This window comes from Camellia sinensis, chromosome 9, assembly GCF_055761805.1.
Source record: "Camellia sinensis isolate YWXY chromosome 9, ASM5576180v1, whole genome shotgun sequence".
In the NCBI taxonomy this organism is placed as follows: domain Eukaryota; kingdom Viridiplantae; phylum Streptophyta; class Magnoliopsida; order Ericales; family Theaceae; genus Camellia; species Camellia sinensis.
This window is the reverse complement of record NC_138969.1, coordinates 57,901,474-57,913,027: the sequence shown is the minus strand read 5'-3', so window position 1 is coordinate 57,913,027 and position 11,554 is coordinate 57,901,474.

Genomic DNA, 11,554 nt, shown 5'->3' with positions numbered 1-11,554 from the left:
TAGCAAACTTGGTCGGTCAGCCATCTTTTCTGGCCGGTCGGCAATCTATTTGGCCGGTCGGCCATCTATTTGGTCGGTCGGCCATTTGTTTTGGCCGGTCGGCAGGAAAAATCTGCTCTGCAGGTCCAACTTCAAACGGGAATAAATTCTTCATATGAACCCTTTTCAGGTCATTCTTGTGTCAAAATTGAAGCCCCGGAAGTAAGCTTTCCAATGCCACCAGCCTTGCATCAAAATTCCAACTACACAAAACGTTATGCTTGTTTTAGTGAAGGCTTCTCAGTTTCAGTCCAACCGGGATGATGCCCAACTTCAACCAATCATATCTCCGCCCTCCGGTCTCGGATTTAAGAGATTCTTGAATGAAAAATGAAGCCCCGGAAGTCTTCTTTCCAACAGTGTGGCCTCATAGCTTAACGCAAAGTGTATAGACAAATAAGCTTGATTTAGCGAGGACTGCTCGTCCCTCTCTTAGCAATTCTTGCCTATCTTCTTCTCCAACTTGGCTTCTCCCCTCTTCTCCTCTTTCTTCAACTTCAAACCCCTAATCAAGGTGTCTTGAAAGATTTTTCGAAGATTTCATCTCTCTTTCATTCATTTCCACTTTGTCCTTTCTCGGTTTATCGAAAAATGCATTTTTGACAAAATGTGAGCCTCGGAACATCGTAGAAACGTTATTTCAAAAATGTTTTGAAATAGAGGGTTTTAAGGTCTAAAAACCATTCAAAATAGCTTTGGTCCAAAATGGGGTGTGAAGTTGGGATTTGACCCTCTCATTGTCGAAGAAATTGAACCTTTGCCCTGCACACCTTTCATCATTGTGCAAACCATCAGTAGCGCCCAAGTCTTAAGGGCGGTCAAAAATGGGGTGTCTACATACCCCCATAGGAAGAGGGTCGCTATTGCTTTTAGGAATTCCTCTATACATCCTTCGCCGAAAGTCACTACATTGGTACTGGAAAATCTACATGGCGATGAGGATGTCTTTTTGTCTGGGTTCACCTTGGCCGAGGCCCGGGTAGTGCAAGATATCCTGGCTATTGATGAGGGGTTGTACATCACTGCTCAATCAATCTACCTCATGAGTAAGTTACAGCATATACCCGGAATGGGATTGGCTTCATTGGCCGAAGTGCCACATAACCCTCATACCTTTGGTCTAGGTTACATGCCTACCAAAGAGGATTGGGTAAAAAAGGGAAAGGAAATAGCAGGAAGAGCCAAGGCAAAGTAAAGTGGGAAGCCCTACGAGCTTGCACACATACCAATTCAAGGAACCTTGAAAGGCCGCTTTATTCGGAAGGGGGAGGACTTCCCCTTTTGCGGCTTTCCTGAGCCATGGTTGAACTCTGAGAAGCGGCGCTTGCCCGGCTTTGAGATCTTCTTCGACCTACAGTTGCAAGGGGATGAAGTTGCAGAAGAGCAAACTGACCTATCAGTTGAGGATGAACAGTGTATAGAGGATGAGTCTGATGGCATAAAACTTAAGATAGGAGCAGAGCTGGCTTGTCTCCTTTCAGATCCTCAGATCAAATCGGAGAGCTTGGGGGATGACTTCACCTTTTCCATGATTGGAGATCAATTAGTTGTGGACCCTTCCTTTGGCATTCTAGATGCATCTATCGCATCCTCCCTCATTTGGCAATTCGAGGAGGGCTTATTGTCCAGCAGTTTTTAATCAGGTAGTGAACCTGAAATTGATTCCATAGAGTCTGTGGAGTCGGAATCAGATTCCAGTTCTTCTGAGTCGGAGTCTGGTATTCCTGGGATTGATAACCCAGATACCGTTGTTTTGTCCAGGTCGTCTTTTTCCTTTTCTTTTGAGTCGGTTGTAACCGAGGAATTGGATGAGCCGGAAGCTTTGAACGAGAATGGTACCACTGCTGTTTTTGAGTACTTTTCTGTGCCACTTGTATATTGCATTGATTGTGACTTTCAAAATTTTGATAAAAACGACGAGGAAGGAATTCCTCTGGTTTTGAAATATTTGATTGATCGAGAGGAGGAGAGGTTTGTAAAACCCCTGGTTGATGAAATCACTTCAATTAATGTGGGTACTGAGAAGGATTCGCGTCTGGTCCAGATCGCGTCCACGTTGTCTTCAAAGGAACGCGAGCCTTAATCGCTTTATTAATAGATTTCAAAGATGTTTTGGCGTGGTCCTACGAAGACATGCCTGGAATCGATCCTGAGATTGTATAGCACCGGATCCCTCTTGACCCTGAGGCCCGACCCATCAAGCAGAAGCTTAGGAGAATACGCCCGAATTGGGCTTTGAAAATCAAGGAAGAAGTCACCAAGCAGATAGATGCAGGGTTTTTGTGAGTATCTGAATATTCGACTTGTTTGGCCAATATTGTTCTAGTGCCGAGGAAAGATGGCAAAATTTGAGTGTGTGTGGATTTCATGGATTTGAACAAAGATAGTCCGAAGGACGACTTTCCTCTACTGTACATCGACGAATTGGTGGAGTTTACCGCAGGCCATGCATTGCTCTCCTTTATGGACGGGTTTTCCGGGTACAACCAAATTTTGATGGCTCCTGAGGATAGAGAGAAGACTGCCTTTGCCACGCCATGGGGAACCTACTATTACAGGGTGATGCAATTCGGTCTGAAAAATGTTAGGGCTACTTACCAATGGGTTGCAACCACGATCTTGCATGATATTATCCATAAAGAGGTGGAGGTGTACGTGGACGACATGATTGTCAAGTCTATGGAAGGAGAGGGCCACTACACCGCCTTGCATAAATTTTTCCAACGGATCAGAGATAATCGGTTGTGGCTGAACCCATAAAAATGAACTTTTGGTGTCACAGCAAGGAAAATGCTGGGGTTCTTAATTACACAAAGGGGCATTGAGGTTGATCCTTCCGAAATCAAGGCCATCTTAGAAATGCCATCACCAAGGACAGAAAAGAAGGTGCGAGGCTTTCTAGGTAAAGTGCAATTCATAAGACGGTTTATTGCAAAATTAACCTTGACTTGTGAACCACTATTTGGTCTCTTGAAGAAAGGAAAGAAATTCCAATGGGATGACCGATGCCTGGCTGCTTTTGAGCAGATCAAGTAGTATTTACAGATCCTACCGGTATTGTCACCACCAGAGTCGGGGAAGCCGTTGATTTTGTACTTGTTAGTAACCGACACGACAATGAGTTGCATGCTTGCACAGGAATCTGAGGATAGAGTGGAGAAGGCCATCTATTACCTGAGCAAGAAGATACTAGAATATGAGACCCATTACACACCGCTGGAAAAGGCTTGCTTAGCCTTGGCATGGGCTACCATGAAGTTGAGGCACTACCTGTTAGCTCACTCTGTAATTCTGGTTTCGAGATTGGATCCCATCGAATATCTCTTTGAGAAACCAACACTTACGGGTAGGCTAGCTTGTTTGCTGCTTCTTCTCTCCGAATTTGATTTGAAGTATATGACTCGCAAGTCTGTGAAGGGGAGAGCGGCAGAAGAGTTCCTAGCCGATCACCCAGTGGAAGGAGACGAAGCAGTAGAGTATTTGTTCCCAGATGAGGGTATTCTGCAAGTTGAAAAAGAAATTTGGACCATGTACTTTGACGTAGCGTCTAATCAATACGGTTATAGGATAGGGGTGTTGCTGATAGCACCCGACAATTCCCACATACCTTTAGCTTTCAAACTCTGGTTTAAAGTATCAAACAACGAAGTAGAGTACAAGATATGTATTGCTGGATTGGAGGCCACTCTGGAACTAGGGGCAAAATAGTTGGATGTCGTTGGAGACTCGAACCTAGTTGTTTCTCAAGCAAAAGGAGACTGAAGGTTAATGAAGAAATGATGAAAATCTATCACCGAACCCTGGATGTTCTGATTCCCAGGTTTGAGAAGTTAACCTTCGCGCATCTGTTAAAAGAGAGCAACAAGTTCGCTGACGCTTTATTAACTCTATCTTCCATGATAGACATCCCTTTGGGAGTCGGGATGCGTCCGATCATTATTGAACAGAGGTATGTGCCGACCTACGAGTTGATCGCCACAATAGATGAGGCACAAGATCAGAACCCCTAGCATTACGATATCTGGAACTTCTTAGAAAAGAAGGCTTATCCACTAGGGGCAAATGTCAAAGAAAAAAGGGCAATATGGCGAATGGTTGCTGTGGGGGTAAATTGTACAAATGAGGCCATCTAGGAATGCATAAACTATGCGTCGATGAAGAAGGGTCGAAGCGCCTAATGGAGGCCATCCATGGAGGAGCATGCAGTTTGCACATGAGCAAAGTGATGCTAGCTCAGAAGATTCTCAAGCAGGGTTACTATTGGCCAACCATAGAGGAGGATTGTATCGATTTTGTTCGGCGGTGCCATAAATGCCAAATTCACGCAAATCGCATGAATATCCCGCCGTTGAAGCTGTACAACATGACTTTGCCATAGCTATTTTCAGTCTAGGGAATTGATGTTATTGGGGTAATGTAGACACCCCATTTTTGACCGTCCTCAAGACCTGGACGTCACCGTTTGAACACTCAGTGATTATCCATGTTTGTGTTCGTTTGGAGTTCCCGGAAGTCTCGGCTCGCGCGCCTTGCTTTAGGATCCCCGAACTTGACCGTTTAGTGTCTGGTTTTGCACCGAACACTTGTGTTTTGCCTTGAAAGGGCAGGGAATGCCTTATGAGGCATCCCCACACACCACCGGCAGTGGCTGGAGGCCACCGGATGGTCTTTCTCTTCCATCGGCACTTTTGTTTGCCGGTCGGCACACTTTATTGCCGGTCGGCATAATATGTTGCCGGTCGGCACTGTTTTTTTCCGAAATAGCTTTTTTGGGCAGCCGGCCACTGTTCATCCACTTTATGGAGATATTTTGTGCCAGCTGTGATAGCTGGCACCAACTCTTCCCCCCTCCATACACGTGTATGGAGGGATTTCCCTCTAGCCAAGCTTGTTGTATAAGCTTTGCAAGAGGGAGTCCTATAAGAGAGGGGCTTTCCTCTTGGTTCTAGGTTAGAAAGTTAGAAGCAAAAACCAGCCTTTAGAGATATAGATACATATTATCTCTATACCTCTCTCTCTCTCCCTTCTTGTGTGTGTTTCTTAGCTCAAAAGGTGGTTTTTACCTTACTTTTGCACCATTACACACACCATTACACCTTATTCCGAGATTGAGGGACTTGGGGGGTTGTTTCTTGAGTTTTTGGACTGGTTTTGATCAAAAGAAGGAGGCTAGACCATTTGTTCTTCAAAGGTTCTTCAAGGGTGAGCATCTTGCTTTTTATTCCCCAAACTTGCAATAGTTTTCTACCTATCTTGCTTGCTATTGTAGCTCTTATGTATAACATGAAAAAGGCTCATATTTTCCTGCTCTAGCACTTTCATTAAGGTCACTTTGTGGTTTGAGTGCAAACTCACCCTTATAGGCTTTGTTTGATCCATTTTGTTGCTCCTTTCATAAGGTTTTGTTCACTTCAGTGTTTTGGTCTTTTGACCACTGAAAATCAGTGTATTTTAGTGTTAAAAAAGGATGGTTTGAAGTCTTGCATAGGGGAGGGACACCCCTCTCCCTTCATGGTTTGTTTCCTTGCTTATTGAGCTCAAAAGGGTAGCATGTGTGCTTGATGATCCTTGGCCTCATTTCAGAATTTTTTTAGGCATTTTAGGTCATATGCAACCTCTGTTTTTGGCCGGATTTATGCCTCCTTGCATGCTTGTAATACTTGCTTTGTATTGCTCTACTTTGCTTAGAAGTACATATCATGATTAGGCCATGATTCTTGTGAGAGTTGGCTTAGTTCCATGAAGTTTTTGGTGTTGTTTTTCCATGCTTAAGGTTTGTTGGTTATCCATTTAGTCATGCTTGACATGTGTGTTAGGGTTGCTTTGTATTTTTGCTTAAAAGCTTTGAGCATGTTGACCTCTAGCATGTATGTTTGTGATTACCCTCATGATTTAACATCATCTAAGGACCACATTTTAGTCCAAGAATCATGCTCGTATGTGTGCATGCATGGCCTCTTTCATGCCTTGAGGATGTGTCCTCTTATGCCTAGGAATGAGCCTTAGTGCATATGCTTCATGGGAGATACTTTACCTGCCATATTAGAAGTTTTTGGGGTCCTATTTTGCATGCAAAAATTCTTTTTTTTACTTGCTTTGATCATGCCATGAGAGGTCATGTTGGTGGGGGAAAGTTGTCCCCTTTTGTGCCTTAACTTTCGGACCATGAGTTTGCTTGTTAACATGAGTTGATTGTCTATCATTTTGAGCATTTTTGGTGCTGTTTAGAGTAGAATAAAGGTCTGCACCTTTATCACTTTTAGGCCCTCTTGCATGCTTGCTTCATGTTTGTTGCATGGTTATTCCATTAAGCCTTGTAGCATATCAATCCCATGGTCAAATTGGTCCATGTTTGCATCATGTTTGTACCTTGTATGCTTGGCATCATACATTTTGTCATGTTGGTTGCATAATGCTTGTTGTGCTTTACATCTTGGTGGCATAGTGCATTTGAGCCTTATGAGCATAACATGCATTGCATTTACTCGGTTTGGGGTGTCAAACCAAGTGTGGGAATCAAGGACCATTCATACTTCAAGTGATGTAATGTGCCTCGATTCCCGGTCATCGGGACCTTTGACTCCAACTTGATAAGGCCTCGGTTTTCATTTTGTTTGTTGCATACATCCTTACATTAAGTGGCAAATTTGATCCCTTGAGCCATCATGCACCATTGATGGCTCAAAGATCGAAGGTTATGCTTCTTTGAGTTCAAAATATGATAAGAAGTATGACCATGCTTACATGTGTCCAAGAACTTCATGCCATGCACTGTCTGTTCTCTGTTTGCTGTCAAATTGTCTTCTGTAGGAAGTTTCTGCCGACCGGCAGAATTTAGTGCCGACCGGCACTATCTGGAGTGCCGGTGAATCCAATAAAATGCCGATGGTAACTGTGAAGTGCCGGTGGTAATTCTGTCCGGCCGGTGGTGCTCTGCAGGACGCAAGGAACTTGCTCCAGTACTTTGGCAATTTTCAGAAAGACAAGGCAGTACAAACAAAGGAGGCAGGAGTACAGTACGGGTTTTCCGAACGAGACGGATTCGAGCACGCATCATTCGCGCATCCCGAGGCAGAGGCTGCGGCTACCCTTTTCTTTCCTTCGCCACCTTTCCTTTAAATTAAATTAGAAATTTTTGTAATAATTTTATTTGTTTATTATTTGGGACTGTAATATTCATTCGGACCCTCTGAGCGAGGGTAAACATGTAATAAGTGTGGGTGAGTGTGTGTATGTCTTCCAATCCCCATTTCTTTCTTCCCTTTTATTTACCTGCTTATGATGGTAGATTAGGGCACGTTTAATTTAGCATACCTTATGCTATGCATGTGTGCATCCATGCATTTGTATTGCATGCATTAGGCTCGGTACATCACGCTAATTGCATTTGTACTTCATTTCAAAATTTGAATATGTGATAGTTGATCGCATTTCATATGCCATGCTTAGGTTAGCCGAGCCTATCTAATTGCATCCTGTATGTGTTGCATTAGGTAATTTAACATGAACTAGGACACGCATGTTTGCTAACTAGTTTATTGTTTTGGCACGGAGTACGATGTAAGTATTTTCGCTTTAGCATCTCGCATGCGTGTGAATGTTAACATGACAGCATGTTTACCATGTGGCTAGATGCTTATGTGATAAAATGTTTTGAATGCCTGTGGGTGAAGGTTGGATTGTTTGAGTTGGAAAAACTCGTTGAAATCCGCATTTTAGCCTACTTGCGAGTAGCAAATCCAAAACATTTTCCAAAATAAACGGATATGCAATGCTTATTTTCAAATTAGGCAATCTAGTCTATACTTGTTTGTTGCGCGCATAACATAGTAACGCTAGGCTAATAAATGGAATAAGAACACATAAAGTTTTCAAAAACGGATATCACGGTTAGTAGAGGCCGATCTTAGGATCGGGCGAGAGGGGGTGCTCATAGCTGACCTTCCCCGATCGTACCCTAGCTCCCGAGCCGAGACAACTCCGGTGATGACGGACATGTGGCCTTCGGCACCGAGTCAGGGTTTCCTAAATTCCCCCATTTTAAAATATTTAGGTGGCGACTCTGTATCTGGAAAAGCAGTCCATGTTTGACACTTCTTTTCTAAAAATCTGTTTTCTCAAAACGATTTGCCAGATTTGGACTCTTTGGTTCAGATTAAGAACCGTGACACAAATCGAGTCCGAACTGTAGTGAGGTCCCCATCGCGGACTTGTTACAGTTTCTGGCGACTCTGCTGGGGAAATTTAGAGAGCTTGACTCGAACTCGTGATATCCTGTTTTGATTACACTTATGTGTTTCTTTGCATTGCATGTGCATTGGTGCGCCTAGGAACACAGTGTTTGCCATCTGCCATTCCTGAACGGTTTGCTGGAGGCTTGTCTTGTCAAGGCATGTCCATAAGGCTGACCGGCTATGGGCTCTGACAGCATGGGAACACAAACCCCGGTTTACCGGGGCACCTTTTTTGACCATTCGACCTAGTGCATATTCGGATCCCTAGTGACCATTCCAAGCTAGGACAGGTTGCTTACCCGATGCTAAGTTGTTTGGAACCGCTGTGTGCGTAGTGAAACCCTAGTTCCTGACAAAATAGGACAGGGAAACCCTACCCCAATGTAGGGGTGTTTTGGCTCTCTTTACTTGCTATGTGCTTTTAGAATGTATTTCTGCAGGGAAATGAACACACCAGTTTGTAAGTCTAGGCATCAGGCCTGAGGACATCAGTATCAGCTTTAAGAGAATCAGTTATCTGCGGGTATCAAGGTTCAGTATTGGGAATAGAGATTTTGAGAACAGTGATCAGTATCGAGGAACAGTGTGTTCGGCTTATCGATTATGTGTTTTGAACATCCAACTGTATATTATTTGTTTATTTTATGCCGTTGTGCTGTCCAGTTGTTGGTTTATTTATTGCTTTATTTATCTTTTTGCTAGGAAGTTTAGCATCATTGCGTCTAACCCAGTAGACATTCCCCAAGCACTCTGGATCAGAGGTCGCCGGCTCCATCGATCTGAGGATCTGATAGAAGGACAACCAGTGTACCATTCTCTACCCCCGGTTACTAAACGGAAAGCAACTAGGCAGAGGACACCGGTTCAACAGTTAGTACAGAGGGCTTCGTCTACCCCACCTATGTACAGTAGGGATCAGGATCCCGTTTCACCCATAGAGAGGGAACGCATACCAAAAATTCAACCAGAGTAGAACAGTATGGCTAGCTTAGAGGAGATGGTGCGCCAACTTCAGGAAAGCATGAAAATGATGCAGCAAGATGCTGTCCGACAGGCAGAATTCGCCAGACAACAAGCTACAGTCATGAGTGAGCAAGCGGATTTAATTGGGAGATTGCAACAGCAAACTGGGGCATCACCTTCACAGCAAATCCCTCCTCCATTAAGGGTTCCAATACCCGAAGAGACACCAAACGCCCGGAATGTCCAAGAAGATACAGACATCCCAACGGGGCCGGCTCCACCCCCGATTCCGCCTCAACAATCCAAGGCACCCACCCCCATCAATGTATCGAATTCTCCCTTCGAGTCCGAGGTGGACCCTGTGACATTGAAAATGCACAAGCTTGAAAAGCTGTTCAAGAAATCCCAAGGTACGAAGTCCATTCCCGACATTGGAGATGGATACATCGACACCGCTGTGACGCTGCCAGATCGGTTTAAGATGCCACAAATTGATCGTTTTGACGGATCTGAGGATCCCATGGTACACGTGCGATTATTTTCAGATGTCTTGCGGCCAATGGGCCTCACCAGATTACAAAAGCTGTCTTTGTTTGGTCGAACCCTGTCAGGTGTGGCGGCCGCATGGTATGCCAAGTTAGAGGACGACGTCAAGAGAAATTGGGATGAGATGGCTGAGGCCTTCATCCTGCAGTACTCGTACAATACGCAAATCGAGATCACGACCCGGGATCTCGAGACAACGAGGCAAGAACCCAAGGAAAGCTTCTCAGAGTTTGTAACTAGATGGCGGGCTAAGGCTTCAATGATGACCTTGAGACCCACAGACAAAGACCAGATTCGGATGACTGTGCGCAATCTTCAACCGAAGCTAATGCAAAAGATGATTGTAGTCCCCTTTCCCACCTTTGCTGATCTGCATGAAATGGGGGTGCAGATCGAGGACGCCTTGAGACAAGGTTGGATTGATAATGACCAGGAGCAACCCCGCAGAAATTTCAATCGTAGTGCTAATGCAGGCCCGAGCGGCGCTACGACTGCCAGGACCTCCGAAGTGAGTATGGTCACCACTAACCCTTCCCTAAGAAACACGGCAGCCACACCATTCTCCGGTGCGTCCGGAAGCAACTCACAAACAGCCAAATACCCTCCCAGAAACACCAGAACCTTCGCTCCACTTTATATGCCCCTGTCCAAAGCTTTGGGGGTTTTGATCAGAAAAGGGCATCTGTAGCCCCTAGAGCCGCGGCCCTTACCTAAAAGACTACCCGCCACCCACAATCCAGCCAAGTATTGTGCGTTCCACCAGCAGCACGGTCATGACACCGACCTATGCTTTCGATTACATCATGAGATTCAAGATCTCATTGATAATGGGGTGATTTTACCCCCTGAGAAACCCAATGTTACTACAAATCCTCTCCCCACACATAACCAAGTTCCACCACCCAAAAGAATCAATTTTATCCACACTGGGGTCGCATCCTACGATCCTAGTATCAACATCACACCCTCCTACCTGCCTAAACCTAAAGTTTTCCTCCCTGATTGCACCGATTTGTGTATGATGGACGTCTCCATAGCCCAACCCAAGCCAGTGGTGGTGACCATCGAGAAGAGGAAAGAGGTTGTCAAACCAGAGTCTGCGGAGTCTGAGAATGATGTTGGGAATGCTTACAGTCCGAGTGACTACATTTCACCAGTGGGCCAAAATAGACCAGATGTCGAATTTCCAGTCGGGGGAGAGCTGTGTGTAATCCGAGGGGACAATTCAGGACAGGGAACGGATGATTTGACAGCCGTGGAAAAGGACGTTGTCAAGTTCCAATTTCACGATGACCAAGACTCAGCCATCAACTGGTTCGATTATGAAGAGTCAGCAGAAGCCACGGGGTGGTTAGACGATCAGCCAGATGTGATAGAGGAGTTCCAGTCAGAACAAGGCCCGGCAGGGGCAGGAATGTCAACAACGGCCGGGAGTGTCGAAGAGCAGAATACATCGCCGGAGAGCGCCGGTGTCGAGAGTTTCGCTCGGGAATGGAGCATTTTGAGTACAGGGATCAGTGAGCCATCTACTGCATTGACACAGTCAGAACAAGGAAGATTCGAGGATTCTGAGAGGATCAGGAAGGCAAAAGGCCATGTGGGAGTTGAAACCGCCACAAGTATGGAAATGAAGGATGCTGCGAGCATAGGGATAAAAGGTACTGCAAGTATCGGGATAGTTGTGCCAGAACCAGACAGATGCTTGTCGGCTGCAGATGGTATGTGGTGGGAAGACGACGATCTATGTCTTGCACGACGATCTATGTCTTGCC